The sequence below is a fragment of the Bufo gargarizans genome, chromosome 3 (assembly GCF_014858855.1).
Source record: "Bufo gargarizans isolate SCDJY-AF-19 chromosome 3, ASM1485885v1, whole genome shotgun sequence".
Taxonomy (NCBI): domain Eukaryota; kingdom Metazoa; phylum Chordata; class Amphibia; order Anura; family Bufonidae; genus Bufo; species Bufo gargarizans.
The window spans coordinates 435,334,135-435,354,845 of record NC_058082.1 but is presented as its reverse complement, the minus strand read 5'-3'; positions in this window follow the sequence as shown (position 1 = coordinate 435,354,845).

The following is a 20,711-nucleotide window of genomic DNA, read 5'->3' as shown; positions in this document are numbered from 1 at the left end:
AAATCTATCCCTAAAAGGGTATATAATATTCAAGGTGCACATTGGGTCATTCAGAATAACTTCACACACACACGCTTCTGTGCATTTCCAAGTCTAATTCTGTCACTAAATCCATACCGGTCACCCAGCGCCTAAATACTAGGCCTCAAATTTATATCCCGCTGAATTTGAATACAATACATTGGGCCAAATAATATATTTGTTGTTGTGGTGAACCATAACAATGAGAAAAACATCTAGTAAGGGACGCGGACGTGGACATGGTCGTGGTGGTGTTAGTGGACCCTCTGGTGCTGGGAGAGGACGTGGCCGTTCTGCCACATCCACACGTCCTAGTGTACCAACTACCTCAGGTCCCAGTAGCCGCCAGAATTTACAGCGATATATGGTGGGGCCCAATGCCGTTCTAAGGATGGTAAGGCCTGAGCAGGTACAGGCATTAGTCAATTGGGTGGCCGACAGTGGATCCAGCACGTTCACATTATCTCCCACCCAGTCTTCTGCAGAAAGCGCACAGATGGCGCCTGAAAACCAACCCCATCAGTCTGTCACATCACCCCCATGCATACCAGGGAAACTGTCTCAGCCTCAAGTTATGCAGCAGTCTCTTATGCTGTTTGAAGACTCCGCTGGCAGGGTTTCCCAAGGGCATCCACCTAGCCCTTCCCCAGCGGTGAAAGACATAGAATGCACTGACGCACAACCACTTATGTTTCCTGATGATGAGGACATGGGAATACCACCTCAGCATGTCTCTGATGATGACGAAACACAGGTGCCAACTGCTGCGTCTTTCTGCAGTGTGCAGACTGAACAGGAGGTCAGGGATCAGGACTGGGTGGAAGACGATGCAGGGGACGATGAGGTCCTAGACCCCACATGGAATGAAGGTCGTGCCACTGACTTTCACAGTTCGGAGGAAGAGGCAGTGGTGAGACCGAGCCAACAGCGTAGCAAAAGAGGGAGCAGTGGGCAAAAGCAGAACACCCGCCGCCAAGAGACTCCGCCTGCTACTGACCGCCGCCATCTGGGACCGAGCACCCCAAAGGCAGCTTCAAGGAGTTCCCTGGCATGGCACTTCTTCAAACAATGTGCTGACGACAAGACCCGAGTGGTTTGCACGCTGTGCCATCAGAGCCTGAAGCGAGGCATTAACGTTCTGAACCTGAGCACAACCTGCATGACCAGGCACCTGCATGCAAAGCATGAACTGCAGTGGAGTAAACACCTTAAAACCAAGGAAGTCACTCAGGCTCCCCCTGCTACCTCTTCTGCTGCTGCCGCCTCGGCCTATTCTGCTGCTGCCGCCTCGGCCTCTTCCTCCGCCTCTGGAGGAACGTTGGCACCTGCCGCCCAGCAAACAGGGGATGTACCACCAACACCACCACCACCACCTCCGTCACCAAGCGTCTCAACCATGTCACACGCCAGCGTTCAGCTCTCCATCTCACAAACATTTGATAGAAAGCGTAAATTCCCACCTAGCCACCCTCGATCCCTGGCCCTGAATGCCAGCATTTCTAAACTACTGGCCTATGAAATGCTGTCATTTAGGCTGGTGGACACAGACAGCTTCAAACAGCTCATGTCGCTTGCTGTCCCACAGTATGTTGTTCCCAGCCGGCACTACTTCTCCAAGAGAGCCGTGCCTTCCCTGCACAACCAAGTATCCGATAAAATCAAGTGTGCACTGCGCAACGCCATCTGTAGCAAGGTCCACCTAACCACAGATACGTGGACCAGTAAGCACGGCCAGGGACGCTATATCTCCCTAACTGCACACTGGGTAAATGTAGTGGCAGCTGGGCCCCAGGCGGAGAGCTGTTTGGCGCACGTCCTTCCACCGCCAAGGATCGCAGGGCAACATTCTTTGCCTCCTGTTGCCACCTCCTCCTTCTCGGCTTCCTCCTCCTCTTCTTCCACCTGCTCATCCAGTCAGCCACACACCTTCACCACCAACTTCAGCACAGCCCGGGGTAAACGTCAGCAGGCCATTCTGAAACTCATATGTTTGGGGGACAGGCCCCACACCGCACAGGAGTTGTGGCGGGGTATTGAACAACAGACCGACGAGTGGTTGCTGCCGGTGAGCCTCAAGCCCGGCCTGGTGGTGTGTGATAATGGGCGAAATCTCGTTGCAGCTCTGGGACTAGCCAATTTGACGCACATCCCTTGCTTGGCGCATGTGCTGAATTTGGTGGTGCAGAAGTTCATTCACAACTACCCCGACATGTCAGAGCTGCTGCATAAAGTGCGGGCCGTCTGTTCGCGCTTCCGGCGTTCACATCCTGCTGCTGCTCGCCTGTCTGCGCTACAGCGTAACTTCGGCCTTCCCGCTCACCGCCTCATATGCGACGTGCCCACCAGGTGGAACTCCACCTTGCACATGCTGGACAGACTGTGCGAGCAGCAGCAGGCCATAGTGGAGTTTCAGCTGCAGCACGCACGGGTCAGTCGCACTACAGAACAGCACCACTTCACCACCAATGACTGGGCCTCCATGCGAGACCTGTGTGCCCTGTTGCGCTGTTTCGAGTACTCCACCAACATGGCCAGTGGCGATGACACCGTTATCAGCGTTACAATACCACTTCTATGTCTCCTTGAGAAAACACTTAGGGCGATGATGGAAGAGGAGGTGGCCCAGGAGGAGGAGGAGGAGGAGGAAGAGGGGTCATTTTTAGCACTTTCAGGCCAGTCTCTTCGAAGTGACTCAGAGGGAGGTTTTTGGCAACAGCAGAGGCCAGGTACAAATGTGGCCAGCCAGGGCCCACTACTGGAGGACGAGGAGGACGAGGATGAGGAGGAGGATGAGGATGAAGCATGGTCACAGCGGGGTGGCACCCAACGCAGCTCGGGTCCATCACTGGTGCGTGGCTGGGGGGAAAGGCAGGACGATGACGATACGCCTCCCACAGAGGACAGCTTGTCCTTACCCCTGGGCAGCCTGGCACACATGAGCGACTACATGCTGCAGTGCCTGCGCAACGACAGCAGAGTTGCCCACATTTTAACCTGTGCGGACTACTGGGTTGCCACCCTGCTGGATCCACGCTACAAAGACAATGTGCCCACCTTACTTCCTGCACTGGAGCGTGATAGGAAGATGCGCGAGTACAAGCGCACGTTGGTAGACGCGCTACTGAGAGCATTCCCAAATGTCACAGGGGAACAAGTGGAAGCCCAAGGCCAAGGCAGAGGAGGAGCAAGAGGTCGCCAAGGCAGCTGTGTCACGGCCAGCTCCTCTGAGGGCAGGGTTAGCATGGCAGAGATGTGGAAAACTTTTGTCAACACGCCACAGCTAACTGCACCACCACCTGATACGCAACGTGTTAGCAGGAGGCAACATTTCACTAACATGGTGGAACAGTACGTGTGCACACCAATCCACGTACTGACTGATGGTTCGGCCCCATTCAACTTCTGGGTCTCTAAATTGTCCACGTGGCCAGAGCTAGCCTTTTATGCCTTGGAGGTGCTGGCCTGCCCGGCAGCCAGCGTTTTGTCTGAACGTGTATTCAGCACGGCAGGGGGCGTCATTACAGACAAACGCAGCCGCCTGTCTACAGCCAATGTGGACAAGCTGACGTTCATAAAAATGAACCAGGCATGGATCCCACAGGACCTGTCCGTCCCTTGTCCAGATTAGACATTAACTACCTCCCCATAACCATATATTATTGGACTCCAGGGCACTTCCTCATTCAATCCTATTTTTATTTTCATTTTACCATTATATTGCGAGGCTACCCAAAGTTGAATGAACCTCTCCTCTGCCTGTGTGCTAGGCCTAAATATATGCCAATGGACTGTTGCAGTGGTGGCTGACATGAAGCCTGATTCTCTGCTATGACATGCAGACTAATTCTCTGCTGACATGAAGCCAGATTGTCTGTTACGGGACCTCTCTCCTCTGCCTGGGTGCTGGGCCTAAATTTATGACAATGGACTGTTGCAGTGGTGGCTGACGTGAAGCCTGATTCTCTGCTATGACATGCAGACTGATTCTCTGCTGACATGAAGCCAGATTGTCTGTTACGGGACCTCTCTGCTCTGCCTGTGTGCTAGGCCTAAATATATGCCAATGGACTGTTGCAGTGGTGGGTGACGTGAAGCCTCATTCTCTGCTATGACATGCAGACTGATTCTCTGCTGACATGAAGCCAGATCGTCTGTTACGGGACCTCTCTGCTCTGCCTGTGTGCTAGGCCTAAATATATGCCAATGGACTGTTGCAGTGGTGGGTGACGTGAAGCCTCATTCTCTGCTATGACATGCAGACTGATTCTCTGCTGTCATGAAGCCAGATTGTCTGTTACGGGACCTCTCTGCTCTGCCTGTGTGCTAGGCCTAAATATATGCCAATGGACTGTTGCAGTGGTGGGTGACGTGAAGCCTCATTCTCTGCTATGACATGCAGACTGATTCTCTGCTGACATGAAGCCAGATTGTCTGTTACGGGACCTCTCTCCTCTGCCTGTGTGCTAGGCCTAAATATATGCCAATGGACTGTTGCAGTGGTGGCTGACGTGAAGCCTCATTCTCTGCTATGACATGCAGACTAATTCTCTGCTGACATGAAGCCAGATCCTCTGTTACGGGACCTCTCTCCTCTGCCTGGGTGCTGGGCCTAAATTTATGACAATGGACTGTTGCAGTGGTGGGTGACGTGAAGCCTCATTCTCTGCTATGACATGCAGACTGATTCTCTGCTGACATGAAGCCAGATCGTCTGTTACGGGACCTCTCTGCTCTGCCTGTGTGCTAGGCCTAAATATATGCCAATGGACTGTTGCAGTGGTGGGTGACGTGAAGCCTCATTCTCTGCTATGACATGCAGACTGATTCTCTGCTGTCATGAAGCCAGATTGTCTGTTACGGGACCTCTCTGCTCTGCCTGTGTGCTAGGCCTAAATATATGCCAATGGACTGTTGCAGTGGTGGGTGACGTGAAGCCTCATTCTCTGCTATGACATGCAGACTGATTCTCTGCTGACATGAAGCCAGATTGTCTGTTACGGGACCTCTCTCCTCTGCCTGTGTGCTAGGCCTAAATATATGCCAATGGACTGTTGCAGTGGTGGCTGACGTGAAGCCTCATTCTCTGCTATGACATGCAGACTAATTCTCTGCTGACATGAAGACAGATTCTCTGTTACGGGACCTCTCTCCTCTGCCTGTGTGTGTGCTGGGCCTAAATATATGCCAATGGACTGTTGCAGTGGTGGCTGACGTGAAGCCTCATTCTCTGCTATGACATGCAGACTGATTCTCTGCTGACATGAAGCCAGATTCTCTGTTACGGGACCTCTCTCCTCTGCCTGTGTGTGTGCTGGGCCTAAATATATGCCAATGGACTGTTGCAGTGGTGGCTGACGTGAAGCCTCATTCTCTGCTATGACATGCAGACTGATTCTCTGCTGACATGAAGCCAGATTCTCTGTTACGGGACCTCTCTCCTCTGCCTGTGTGTGTGCTGGGCCTAAATATATGCCAATGGACTGTTGCAGTGGTGGCTGACGTGAAGCCTCATTCTCTGCTATGACATGCAGACTAATTCTCTGCTGACATGAAGACAGATTCTCTGTTACGGGACCTCCCTCCTCTGCCTGGGTGCTGGGCCTAAATATATGCCAATGGACTGTTGCAGTGGTGGCTGACGTGAAGCCTCATTCTCTGCTATGACATGCAGACTAATTCTCTGCTGACATGAAGACAGATTCTCTGTTACGGGACCTCTCTCCTCTGCCTGGGTGCCGGGGCCTAAATATCTGAGAATGGACTGTTCCAGTGGTGGGTGACGGGAAGCCAGATTCTCTGCTATGGAACCTCTCTCCAATTGATTTTGGTTAATTTTTATTTATTTAATTTTTATTTTAATTCATTTCCCTATCCACATTTGTTTGCAGGGGATTTACCTACATGTTGCTGCCTTTTGCAGCCCTCTAGCTCTTTTCTGGGCTGTTTTACAGCCTTTTTAGTGCCGAAAAGTTCGGGTCCCCATTGACTTCAATGGGGTTCGGGTTCGGGACGAAGTTCGGATCGGGTTCGGATCCCGAACCCGAACATTTCCGGGATGTTCGGCCGAACTTCTCGAACCCGAACATCCAGGTGTTCGCTCAACTCTATTTATAATATTTTGCAGCAACTCTTTGCCCCGTTGTATGACCGAGACGGTTTTCATTTTCCTATTAAAAGAAAATAGCGACCCATTAAATATGGAGGCCTACCATCCCATTTCTTCATTAAATACAGACTACAAAATGATTGTCAAAAATTTTTACGACTAGGTTTGCTGTGGCGATCCAAACATTAATCTGTAAGGTCTAAACATAATTCATGCCTGGCAAGCTTACTACCCAAAATATTAGAAGGCCCACAAAATAATGGTGTCCTTATCTTTGATGTGGTCAGAGCTTTTGACTGTGTTGAGTGGGATTACATGTGGGCGGTTCTGGAAAGATTTGAGATGGAAGAATAATTTATCCCTTGGGTAAAGCTGCCATATAGGAATGCACATGCCACAGTAAATATTAATAGCAAGGCCTCTCCATTATTTATTTTACAGTGAAGTACTCGGCAGGGATGCCCTTGATCACCTTTGTTGTTTGCCTTCAAAATAGAGCCTTTGGCTACTGTTATTAGCAAAATAAGGGATATAGGGGGAGATTTATCAAACTGGTGAAGAGTAGAACTGGCTTAGTTGCCCATAGAAACCAATCAGATTCCACCCTTCATTTTTCACAGCTCCTTCGGAAAATGAATGGTGGAATCTGATTGGTTGCTATGGGCAACTAAGCAAATTCTACTTTACACAAGTTTGATAAATTTCTCTCATAGTTGTGTTTGGAATAGGGAATTTACAATCTAAGATCCTGCTATAGGCAGATGATTTGTTATTATTTCTTAGAAAAATTTCTTAATCATTGCTTGAGATTAAAATTATTGAACAGCATAAGAATTATGCATGAAATCAACTGGGAAAAATCAGCAATATTGATAATAGAACAACAGAAATATTGTGAGTTTTATTTTTATTACTGTTCCAATTCTTAAAAAAATTCAATATTTGGGGATTACTGTATCGAAGGACACTAGTGATTTTATTGTATTAAATAGCTTCCAATAGCTATAGAAAATGTCTTTAGGCGAATAAGAATATCCATGGCTGCTTGGATACAGCTTGTTAAAATGTTAATTGTTTCCCAATGTCTTAATTTTCTGCAATATTGTCCCATAATTATACCGGTTAAGTACTTTGATATAATTAACACTATAATTAGTCAGTTTATTTGGAATAGTAATTGATCTACAATAAAATTGGATGCAACAATGGAATAGAAGTGCAAGTTTTGGAGAGGAAAGAATATAGTAGCTTCTTCACAGGGAAAATTGCTAGGAATAGATTAAAGTTTGAAGAGTTTTTTTCTCACTCCTATCTGGGGTAGTGCATAAAATGGGGACATATTGGTTCAAAGAGATTAAACAAGACAATGGAGTAGAGGATACATTTATTTACTACTATTAACAGGTTCAGCAAGCTTTTGCAGCACAATGAAATAAAGATTCACCTACATTAGCAAAACATTAATTATATGACACACTATTTTTAATAAGTATAAAAAATATATTATCTAGATACATTTTTGGCAGTTCTAATTATGTCAGTGAAAAGTTTTGTTAAATAGAGAAGAATGTTAAATTCTCTCTTACCAGAAACTTGGAAAAATGTTTTGCAGATGATTACAGTAACCATCAGGGAAAATATATTCAGATTATCTCAATTACTCCTATTTCATGATGTGTATTACACACCTAAACTGTAAATTAAATCACAGATTAGATTACTTTTGTTCTAGGTGTAGAAATGTTAAAACTGCTCCTGTACATATGAGGTGGTGCTGCCCAGGCGTCATATTTTTGGGAAAAGATATAGTGGAAATATTTTTTTTTTATATTGCTATTCCAGCATATCTAATAAATACTGTTTTGTACTCTAGTATAGGAAAAGGAAAATAAGAAAATCAGATTATGGCATAAAGAGTGCTACAAATAACGAAAATAACTATTACTAAAGAGTTGAGTACATCAACCCCTTCAAGATTTGAAGTTTGGGTAAGCGCAACTAATATTCTTGTAATTTTGGAAAAACTATATTATTAAGACAAGACACAATTAATGAAGCATTGCTCTATTTGGTCCTCTTATGAAGCAAAGTATGGAAAAAAGAGTCATGGGATGGTGGGTGGATTGTTGCGGCTTATGAATATGTGAATTTAATGAAAAGTCAATTTCTAAACATTTATCCCCCTGCTGACCACCCAACATAAACATACGTTGAAATTCTCATAGACTCCAAAGCTAAAGCATTGGAGTCTATGAGTCTATGAGATTGCTGTAATGATTGCTTGTTCAAGTTCCCTAGGGTAACCATAAAAAAAGTGTAGAAAAGAATAATATAAAGAAAAATTGCCTGAAGTAAATAATGCCTCACACAAAAGAGCTCTCAGAAGACCTACGATTAAGAATTGTTGACTTGCATAAAGCTGGAAAGGGTTATAAAAGTATCTCCAAAAGCCTTGCTGTTCATCAGTCCATGGTAAGACAAATTGTCTATAAATGGACAAAGTTCAGCACAGCACAGACTGCACAATGAGTTGAAGAAGAATCCTAGAGTGTCAGCTAAAGACTTACAAAAGTCTCTGGCATATGCTAACATCCCTGTTAGCGAATCTACAATACGTAAAACACTAAACAAGAATGCTTTTCATGGGAGGATATCACAGAGGAAGCTACTGCTGTCCAAAAAAAACCATTGCTGCACGTTTACAGTTTGCACAAGAGCACCTGGATGTTCCACAACAGTCCGGGCAAAATATTCTGTGGACAGATGAAACCAAAGTTGAGTTGTTTGGAAGAAACACACACTATATCTGGAGAAAAAGAGGCACAGCACACCAACATCAAAACCTCATCCCAACTGTGAAGTATAGTGATGGGGGCATCATAGTTTGGGGCTGCTTTGCTGTGTCAGGGCCTGGATGGATTGCTATCATAAAAGGAAAAATGAATTCCCAAGTTTATCAAGACATTTTCCAGGAGAACTTAAGGCCATCTGTCCACCAGCTGAAGCTCAACAGAAGATGGGTGCTGCAACAGGACAACGACCCAAAGCATAGAAGTAAATCAACAACAGAAAGGCTTTACCAGGTTGAGATGCTGTGGCATGACCTCAAGAAAGCGATTCAAACCAGACATCCCAAGAATATTGCTGAACTGAAACAGTTCTGTAAAGAGGAATGGTCAAGAATAACTCCTGACCGTTGTGCACATCTGATCTGCAACTCATGGAAACATTTGGTCGAAGTTATTGCTGCCAAAGGAGGTTCAACCAGTAATTAAATCCAAGAGTTTACATATTTTATCCACCTGCACTGTGAATGTTTACATGGTGTCTTCAATAAAAACAGGGTAACATTTAATTATTTGTGTGTTATTAGTTTAAGCAGACTGTGATTTTATGACCAATTTGTGCAGAAATCCATATCATTCCAAAGGGTTAACATACATTTTCTTGCAATTGTATATAAAGTACAGACCAAAAGTTTGGACACACCTTCTTATTCAAAGAGTTTTCTTTATTTTCATGACTATGATAATTGTAAATTCACACTGAATGCATCAAAACTATGAATTAACACATGTGGAATTATATACATAACAAAAATGTGTGAAACAACTTAAAATATGTCATATTCTAGGTTCTTCAAAGTAACCACCTTTTGCTTTGATTACTGCTTTGCACACTCTTGGCATTCTCTTGATGAGCTTGAAGAGGTAGTCACCTGAAATGGTCTTCCAACAGTCTTGAAGGAGTTCCAGAGATGGTTAGCACTTTTTGGCCCTTTTGCCTTCACTCTGTGGTCCAGCTCACCCCAAACCATCTCGATTGGGTTCAAGTCTGGTGACTGTGGAGGCCAGGTCATCTGGCGCAGCACCCCATCACTCTCCTTCATGGTCAAATAGCCCTTACACAGCCTGGAGGTGTGTTTGGGATCATTGTCCTGTTGAAAAATAAATGATGGTCCAACTAAACGCAAACCGGATGGAATAGCATGCCGCTGCAAGATGCTGTGGTAGCCATGCTGGTTCAGTATGCCTTCAATTTTGAATAAATCCCCAAAAGTATCACCAGCAAAGCACCCCACACCATCACACCTCCTCCTCCATGCTTCACGGTGGGAACCAGGCATGTAGAGTCCATCCGTTCACCTTTTCTGCGTTGCACAATGACACGGTTGTTGGAACCAAAGATCTCAAATTTGGACTTATCAGACCAAAGCACATATTTCCACTGGTCTAATGTCCATTCCTTGTGTTCTTTAGCCCAAACAAGTCTCTTCTGCTTGTTACCTGTCCTTAGCAGTGGTTTCCTAGCAGATATTCTACCATGAAGGCCTGATTCACACAGTCTACTCTTAACAGTTGTTCTAGAGATGTGTCTGCTGCTAGAACTCTGTGGGGCATTGACCTGGTCTCTAATCTGAGCTGCTGTTAACCTGCGATTTCTGAGGCTGGTGACTCGGATGAACTTATCCTCCGCAGCAGAGGTGACTCTTGGTCTTCCTTTCCTAGGGGCGGTCCGCACGTGAGCCAGTTTCTTTGTAGCGCTTGATGGTTTTTGTGACTGCACTTGGGGACACTTTCAAAGTTTTCCCAATTTTTCGGACTGACTGACCTTCATTTCTCAAAGTAATGATGGCCACTCGTTTTTCTTTACTTAGCTGCTTTTTTCTTGCCATAATACAAATTCTAACAGTCTATTCAGTAGGACTATCAGCTGTGTATCCACCTGACTTCTCCACAACGCAACTGATGGTCCCAACACCATTTATAAGGCAAGAAATACCACTTATTTAACCTGACAGGGCACACCTGTCAAGTGAAAACCATTTCAGGTGACTACCTCTTGAAGCTCATCAAGAGAATGCCAAGAGTGTGCAAAGCAGTAATCAAAGCAAAAGGTGGCTACTTTGAAGAACCTAGAATATGACATATTTTCAGTTGTTTCACACTTTTTTGTTATGTATATAATTCCACATGTGTTAATTTATAGTTTTGATGCCTTCAGTGTGAATAGTCATGAAAATAAAGAAAACTCTTTGAATGAGAAGGTGTGTCCAAACTTTTGGTCTGTTCTGTATATATATATATATATACATATATATAGTGGGGACTTGCGCTGGTAGACAGGATTAGCAGTTCAGTGTTTTATTCACACGTTAGGCAAATGACAAAACAAACAGTCATATTCAAACAAAAAGTCACCTTGCGGTGTTGGTGGTAATTCACACCATGCAGCAATTCTGCCTCAAAGAGTCCTTGCTGATAGCAGCACCAAGCTGTTTTCACGCCAAACATGTAGAAAGCCTTCATCCAAGATTCCTTCCTCTTGGGACCAAGAGGAGGGAATCTAGACAAAAAATTATTACAATCTGAAGCCCGGTGGATTGATAGATTAAACACCATGAGTCCTTATGGACTGAATGAAGGCTTCTCATTCGCAGCATTCATTTAGCATAAATTCATATACATGTAAAAAGGAAACCTAATATACCTTAGGATATACAGGTCCTTCTAAAAAAATTAGCATATTGTGATAAAGTTCATTATTTTCTGTAATTTACTGATAAACATTAGACTTTCATATATTTTAGATTCATTACACACCAACTGAAGTAGTTCAAGCCTTTTATTGTTTTAATATTGATGATTTTGGCATACAGCTCATGAAAACCCAAATTTCCTATCTCAAAAAATTAGCATATTTCATCCGACCAATAAAAGAAAAGTGTTTTTAATGCAAAAAAAGTCAACCTTCAAATAATTATGTTCAGTTATGCACTCAATACTTGGTCGGGAATCATTTTGCAGAAATGACTGCTTCAATGCGGCGTGGCATGGAGGCCCAGGATGCTTCGATAGCGGCCTTAAGCTTATCCAGAGTGTTGGGTCTTGCGTCTCTCAACTTTCTCTTCCCAATATCCCACAGATTCTCTATGGGGTTCAGGTTAGGAGAGTTGGCAGGCCAATTGAGCACAGTAATACCATGGTCAGTAAACCATTTACCAGTGGTTTTGGCACTGTGAGCAGGTGCCAGGTCGTGCTGAAAAATGAAATCTTCATCTCCATAAAGCTTTTCAGCAGATGGAAGCATGAAGTGCTCCAAAATCTCCTGCTAGCTAGCTGCATTGACCCTGCCCTTGATAAAACACAGTGGACCAACACCAGCAGCTGACATGGCACCCCAGACCATCACTGACTGTGGGTACTTGACACTGGACTTCAGGCATTTTGGCATTTCCCTCTCCCCAGTCTTCCTCCAGACTCTGGCACCTTGATTTCCGAATGACATGCAACAGTCCAGTCCTGCTTCTCTGTAGCCCAGGTCAGGCGCTTCTGCCGCTGTTTCTGGTTCAAAAGTGGCTTGACCTGGGGAATGCGGCACCTGTAGCCCATTTCCTGCACACGCATGTACACGGTGGCTCTGGATGTTTCTACTCCAGACTCAGTCCACTGCTTCTGCAGGTCCCCCAAGGTCTAGAATCGGTCCTTCTCCACAATCTTCCTCAGGGTCCGGTCACCTCTTCTCGTTGTGCAGCGTTTTCTGCCACACTTTTTCCTTCCCACAGACTTCCCACTGGGGTGCCTTGATACAGCACTCTGGGAACAGCCTATTCATTCAGAAATGTCTTTCTGTGTCTTACCCTCTTGCTTGAGGGTGTCAATGATGGCCTTCTGGACAGCAGTCAGGTCGGCAGTCTTACCCATGATTGCGGTTTTGAGTAATGAACCAGGCTGGGAGTTTTTAAAAGCCTCAGGAATCTTTTGCAGGTCTTTAGAGTTAATTAGTTGATTCGGATGATTAGGTTAATAGCTCGTTTAGAGAACCTTTTCATGATATGCTAATTTTTTGAGATAGGAATTTTGGGTTTTCATGAGCTGTATGCCAAAATCATCAATATTAAAACAATAAAAGGCTTATACTACTTCAGTTGGTGTGTAATGAATCTAAAATATATGAAAGTCTAATGTTTATCAGTACATTACAGAAAATAATGAACTTTATCACAATATGCTAATTTTTTGAGAAGGACCTGTATATATATTTATTGAAATAAACTAAAATATAAGGAATAAAAGGAAGAATTTTAGAAAGGAATCATGGTCAATTGCCATCCAGTCTGTTACTATATATAGGTTTGCTAGTAATCAATTAATTCATGTAAAAAAGATACATTAAACAAGCCTGGTGTGGGTTTTAGATCATAAGTGTCTGAGTTGGGACTGTGACCCTCATATTTAATTAGTATGAGAGTATGCCTCTTTAAATAGAGTGGGCGAATTTCTCCTGTAGAATACTAAATGCAACAGAATTTGCATGCGCACTGAGATCGTGACTCTGAGACTGTTATTTTCATATGCTTATTACATAGCATGTTAGTATGTCTCTTTAATGTGAATGGATGAATCTCTCTTGAATAATATTTAATTTAATAGAAATTGCATGCGTAATAAGACTGTGATTAAGACTCTATAGATTTGCCAACTAAGTATGTGGGCATGCGCAGTAAGGGTAAACTGTGAGAGAGCGATATGGAGATCGGAGCACATGCGCCCAGACTTAACATCTGGAGGGAGGTGATGTGGAGCTGTGGACGCATGCGTCTGGACTTAGTATCGGGACGGAGAAATCATCCCTGTCAGACACTCACCGGAACCCGAAAAGGTAGGTGGAATGATTTTGCAAGCCCACACCCAGGAACATATCCGTCATAAACACTGACGAATCCGCTTTTGACAGACAGTGGATTGCAATTGGCCAGATTATGTGACTATCAACCGATCAGCTGCAATTCATTGGCAACAAGGGACAGGAAAGAACCACCCACACGATATATAAAGGCCGACTTGCAGAGCGATCGTGTTGATAGTAGCTCCATAGCCCCTGAAGACGCCACATCCGTGGTGAAACATGTCGGGGGAGCTGCAAGTCTAGGTTTTAGATCAGTGTAGTGTGCATTGTGATCGGTCCCTGGTGCGCTGCAGACACTGGGTGCAACCGATTTCAACAGTTTACTCGTTCCTAAAGAGGAATTTAGGGATAGAGTTACATGTACTCTATTCACTCCGGTGCAGGGCTGACAGAAAATAACATCTTGTCACAATCCTAATAGACCGGAGGAGGGAAATTTAATAGGATTCTATTCCTCAGGATCTAGATACACTATGGGAAAGACTGCAAATATAAGCAGAAACCAGTAACAAAACAAGTGTATACTGTCACCATGCACTAGAACACTGTAATTTTAAATACCTTTTCTTTTCTATCTTCCCGTTCTTTTTTAACGAATATCTAATAAATGTTATATTTTATAATTTGACCTTAAACGGGAAACCATTAGCCGTTTGGCTATCTGAACCTTATAAGCCTTCATCCAGACACAATGCTCCCAGATCCCAACACAGAGACTCAGCTGCTGAACCCAGCAGTTTGATGACTCTTCGCCCAATGACATACCCCAGTTACTTAGTCTCGTCTAACCCTATCACGCATTTTTGGGGTTAGCGGTTAGGCCAGCTTTCCGAAGGGAGTCCACTACAGCCTGCACTTTGGGTAGGTGACTTTCCTAGTCGGTACTGTGGATGACAATATCGTCCAGGTAAGCCGAAGCGTACCGACGATGTGGACGAAGCACAATGTCCATTTGTCGGTGAAAAGTGGCAGGGGTACCATGCAGACCAAAGGGTAAGACCTTATATTCATACAGCCCCTTTAGGCATGATGAAGGCAGTTTTCTTTTTGGCCACCTCCATTAAGGGCACCTACTAGTGCTTGTGAGGTCCAAAACAGAAAAATACCAGGCTTTTCATAACCTCTCGATGAGCTCATCCATTCAGGATACGCATCAAATTTGGAAACCTTATTAAGTTTTCGAAAGTCGTTACAAAATTGCAACGTCCCATTCGGCTTGGGTATCAATACTTTAGGGCTGGCCCACTCACTTTTTGACTCCTCATTGATGTTTAGCTGCAACATTAGCTGCACCTCCTCCAATATGGCTTGTCGCCGAACCTCGGGCACCCGGTATGTTTAATCAGACTTTTGCCTGAGGATCAGTGACAATGTCATGCTGGATTATGGAAGTGTGTCCAGGGAAGTCCGAGAACACATCCGTGTTCCGACTAACGAACTCCCTGGCCTCCTGAGTCTGTTTAGAGGAGAGGCTGTCAGCAATTTTTTATGTGGCAGCCGCCTCTCTTGCATCAGACAGAGGGGCCGGTACCTCTTCTCCTAGAAAACCAGGCGGCGGTCTTCTATACAGGTTTCCCTATCTTTCCACGTTTTGAGTAAATTCACATGGTAAACCTGCTCCGGCTTTCGCCGCCCTGGCTGGTGTACCTTGTAGTTTACATCTCCAATTTTCTCGAGTACCTTATAGGGCCCCTGCCACCTAGCCAGGAACTTACTGTCCACGGTTTGCACCAGAATCAAAACCCGATCACCTGGGTTAAAGATCCGGACCCGAGCCTGACGATTATAGACCCGACTCTGGGCTCGCTGAGCTGCATTTATATGCTCCCTAGCAAGAGGAAACACTGTCTCTATCCGATTTTGCATCTGGGTAACGTACTCAATGACACTTTTATGTGGAGTGGGTTGTTATTCCTACGCCTCTTTGGCCACGTCCAAGAGATCGTGAGGGTGTCTGCCATATAGCAGTTCGAAGGGTGAGAATCCAGTAGAGGCCTGGGGTACCTCTCGCACTGCGAACATGAGATAGGGCAGAAGGAGATCACAGTCCTTCCCATCTTTAGACACTACCTTTTTCAAAATATTTTTTAATGTTTGGTTAAACTATTCTACCAGACCGTCCGTTTGTGGATGGTAAACGGATGTCCGTACTTGCTTTATGTGCAGCAACTTACAGAGTTCCCTCATCACCTTAGACATAAAAGGGATCCCTTGGTCGGTCAGAACCTCTTTAGTTAGTCCTACTCAGGAAAACATCTCCATTTACTCCTAAGCTATGAGTTTGGATGAGGTATGTCACAGTGTCACCGCCCCGGGTACCGAGTGGCGTAGTCTAGATGAGTTGATGCCCTCTGGCGGACTTCCGTACTGGGCCTATGAGGTCCATAGCTATTCGGTCAAACGGTACTTTGATTATCTGGAGCGGTACTAGGGGACTATGGAAATGTGGCTGGGGTCTAGTTATCTGACAGGTCAGGCAAGACTTACAAAACTCTTCCACTTCTTTGAATATGCTGGGCCAGTAAAACTGCTGTAGAATACGATCCACATTTTTCTGCAGCACCAGGTGACCCCCGAGAACATGTTGGTGGGCTAGATCTACAAACCGGATTCCAAAGAAGTTGGGACACTAAACAAATTGTGAATAAAAACTGAATGCAATGATGTAGAGATGGCAAATGTCAATATTTTATTTGTAATAGAACGTAGATGACAGATCAAACGTTTAATCCGAGTAAATGTATCATTTTAAAGGAAAAATACGCTGATTCAAATTTTCACGGTGTCAACAAATCCCAAAAAAGTTGGGACAAGTAGCAATAAGAGGCTGGAAAAAGTAAATTTGAGCATAACGAAGAGCTGGAAGACCAATTAACACTAATTAGGTCAATTGACAACATGATTGCGTATAAAAATAGCTTCTCAGAGTGGCAGTGTCTCTCAGAAGCCAAGATGGGTAGAGGATCACCAATTCCCACAATGTTGCACAGAAAGATAGTGGAGCAATATCAGAAAGGTGTTACCCAGCGAAAAATTGCAAAGACTTTGCATCTATCGTCATCAACTGTGCATAACATCATCCGAAGATTCAGAGAATCTGGAACAATCTCTGTGCGTAAGGGTCAAGGCCGTAAAACCAAACTGGATGCCCGTGATCTCCGGGCCCTTAAACGACACTGCACCACAAACAGGAATGCTACTGTAAAGGAAATCACAGAATGGGCTCAGGAATACTTCCAGAAACCATTGTCAGTGAACACAATCCACCGTGCCATCCGCCGTTGCCAGCTGAAACTCTACAGTGCAAAGAAGAAGCCATTTCTAAGCAAGATCCACAAGCTCAGGCATTTTCACTGGGCCAGGGATCATTTAAAATGGAGTGTGGCAAAATGGAAGACTGTTCTGTGGTCAGACGAGTCACGATTCAAAGTTTTTTTTGAAAATCTGGGACGCCATGTCATCCGGACCAAAGAGGACAAGGACAACCCAAGTTGTTATCAACACTCAGTTCAGAAGACTGCATCTCTGATGGTATGGGGTTGCATGAGTGTGTGTGACATGGGCAGCTTGCATGTCTGGAAAGGCACCATCAATGCAGGAAAATATATTCAGGTTCTAGAACAACATATGCTCCCATCCAGACGTCATCCCTTTCAGGGAAGACCCTGCATTTTTCAACAAGATAATGCCAGACCACATTCTGCATCAATCACAACATCATGGCTGCGTAGGAGAAGGATCCGGGTACTGAAATGGCCAGTCTGCAGTCCAGATCTTTCACCTATAGAGAACATTTGGTGCATCATAAAGAGGAAGGTGCAACGAAGAAGGCCCAAGACGATTGAACAGTTAGAGGCCTGTATTTGACAAGAATGGGAGAGCATTCCTATTTCTAAACTTGAGAAACTAGTGTCCTCGGTCCCCAGACGTCTGTTGAGTGTTGTAAGAAGAAGGGGAGATGCCACACAGTGGTGAAAATGGCCTTGTCCCAACTTTTTGGGGATTTGTTGACACCATGAAATTCTGATTCAACATATTTTTCCCTTTTTTCCCTTTCCCATTTTTCCCTTTTCTCAGTTTAAACTTTTGTTCCGTGATTTATGTTCTGAATAAAATATTAGAAGTTGGCACCTCCACATCATTGCATTCAGTTTTTATTCACGATTTGTATAGTGTCCTACCTTTTTTGGAATCCGGTTTGTAACACAAGCTTGTGATAAGCCATGGGGACCACCAACTGTTCAATAGGTTCACCCCGTAGTTGGTTTACCTGATACAACATATCTTGATGAACCACAAATCAGGGAAACACTGACTCTGCCCCAGGTTGTTGTGGTTTACCATCTACATTTTCCCAGGCGTGGTATAGGGTTGGGTCCTGACATTGGGCAGTACCAAAATTATCCCCGGAGACATTGAGGTCTGCCAATTCAGGACCCAGCGTCAAGTCCTTCACGTCTCCCACCATCACACTTAGCGGGGTTGTCTCCCCCTCTTCCACCGAAGTGGTGGTCACCCCTACCACTGGCCCTTCAGTCTGAGGTTCCCAGGGTTTTGGTCTCCCCCCTGAGCCGGGCCACTCTGTTAGGGCTACCCCTGTCTCATTGGTTTCAGTCACTCTCATAGCAGGCCACAATGCCGGGAAGCCCAGGAAGTCTCTCCCTATTATGAGTTCATAATGTAAATTGGTGGGGATGGCCACCTCATGGGTCCACCAGCCAGCCACCATGGACAGAGACACCAGGGCGGTGGGATAGTACTTTAAGTATCCATAAATGCACACAACCCCAACTTTTAGGCCAGTATACTCGGCGGGCTCCACCAGGGAAGCTCTTACCAGGGACACCAGACTCCCTGAATCCAGCAGAGCTACCGCCAAAGTGTCTCCCACTTCCACCTGGCACAGGTGGCTATTGTCTATAGTCTCTAGGGTACCTGTTGCACACAACTTCCTGGCATGCAAGGAGTAGCGGTAGCCATAGTTACTATCCATTGGTTCGCCCCGATGTGGACAGTCGCCCCTTATGTGGCCAGGCTCCTGACACCGCCAGCAGACTATCGGGGCTAGGTCTGTAGGGGGGTATATCCCAGGCGTGTTTTGCTGGCACCAGTCGCCGGGTCTGGTGTGGACATTTCCGGGGTTTGACTGTCCCCTCCCAAAAGAACCCACCAGTAGAGTCCTGGTAGTCTCATAGCGCTCCACCAGGTCAACCATCTGAAGGGCATTACCAGGAGACACCTGGCCGATCTAGTTCTGGAGAGGGTACGGCAAAGCTCTCCAGAATACATCAGCCAACAGACAGTCCAGCATAGCAGTGGAACTCAGTATGTCAGGCTGCAGCCATTTTTGCTACCGGTGTAACAGATAATAATACTGAGGTCTTGCGGGTTCAGCTGGGTTAAACTCCCACTGATGCACCCGCTGGGCCCGACCAACACATTCACCCCCAGTCTTGCTAGAATCTCACCCATTACTGTTGTGTAATCGGCTTCTTGATCTTCTGGTAAGTCGAAAAACACCTGCTGGGGTCCGATGCCAGGAACGGAGCGACGACCTCAGCTCACTGATATCGGGGTAGTCTCTCTCTCACAGCCACCTTCTTGAACACCGCCAGATAGGTCTCAATGTCGTCATCTTAGGGATCGCTGCACGGACTGCTTTTTGGGCATGGTGGACAGTCTGGGATGCTCCTGCCGCTTGCAAAGCCATCACATGTTGCAATAGCAGATGGCTGGTTTCCTGCTGCTGCTTATTAGCCTCCTGTCGTTGCAGGTTAGCCTCCATGAGGGCTTTTACTACAGCTTCCATTTTTTCGAGAGACACGGGTTGTAATCTCGCTGGTTTGATGTAAGACATACAACCGTGCCCGGAAAACCACAAATATTTTGGCCTTCACGCCAGCCTCACTGCACGTGCCCGCATCCCCCACCAATTGTGGGGACTCGCTCTGGTAGACAGGATTGGCGGATGCAGTATAGAGGTAACAACAAGTTCTTTGGATTAAACAGTTCAGTGTTTTATTCACACATTAGTCAAGTGACAAACAAAAAGTCACCTTGCGGTGTTGGTGGTAATTCACAACATGCGGCAATTCTGCCTCAAAGAGTCCTTGCTGATAGCAGCACCAACCTGTTTTCACGCCAAACAGGTAACAAGCCTTCATCCAGACACAAGGCTCCCAGATCCCAACACAGAGACTCAGCTGCTGAGCCCAGCTGCCTATTTAAGGACAGCCAGGTGCTGCCAAAAGCCTGACCAGCACTTAAACTCCGGGTATTTGCCCAGCCGCACATGTTGCGAGGAAAATACCTGCCTTCCTAAACAAACCAACAAACCCCTCGCTGTGTCACTATATATACATATATGTATATATATAGAGAGAAATAAAGAATTCCGCAGAACATCCAATTTGTAGAAAAGTAGAAAAAGGCTTTATTCACCAGACATGCGACGTTTCAATCCTCTCAATGGGATTTTTCTCAAGAGGATTGAAACGTCGCATGTCTGGTGAATAAAGCCTTTTTCTACTTTTCTGCAAATTGGATGTGCTGCGGAATTCTTTATTTCTACATTTTTAAGGTGGATCGCCCCCACAGCCGCTGGCACTCCGACTGCACCTTGTTGATAGTGGTGCTGCCCACGCCATCTTTATTTGTATATATATATATATATATATATATACAGACGTGGACAAAATTGTTGGTACCCTTTGGTCAATGAAAGAAAAAGTCACAATGGTCACAGAAATAACTTTAATCTGACAAAAGTAATAATAAATTAAAATTCTATAAATGTTAACCAATGAAAGTCAGACATTGTTTTTCAACCATGCTTCAACAGAATTATGTAAAAAAATAAACTCATGAAACAGGCATGGACAAAAATGATGGTACC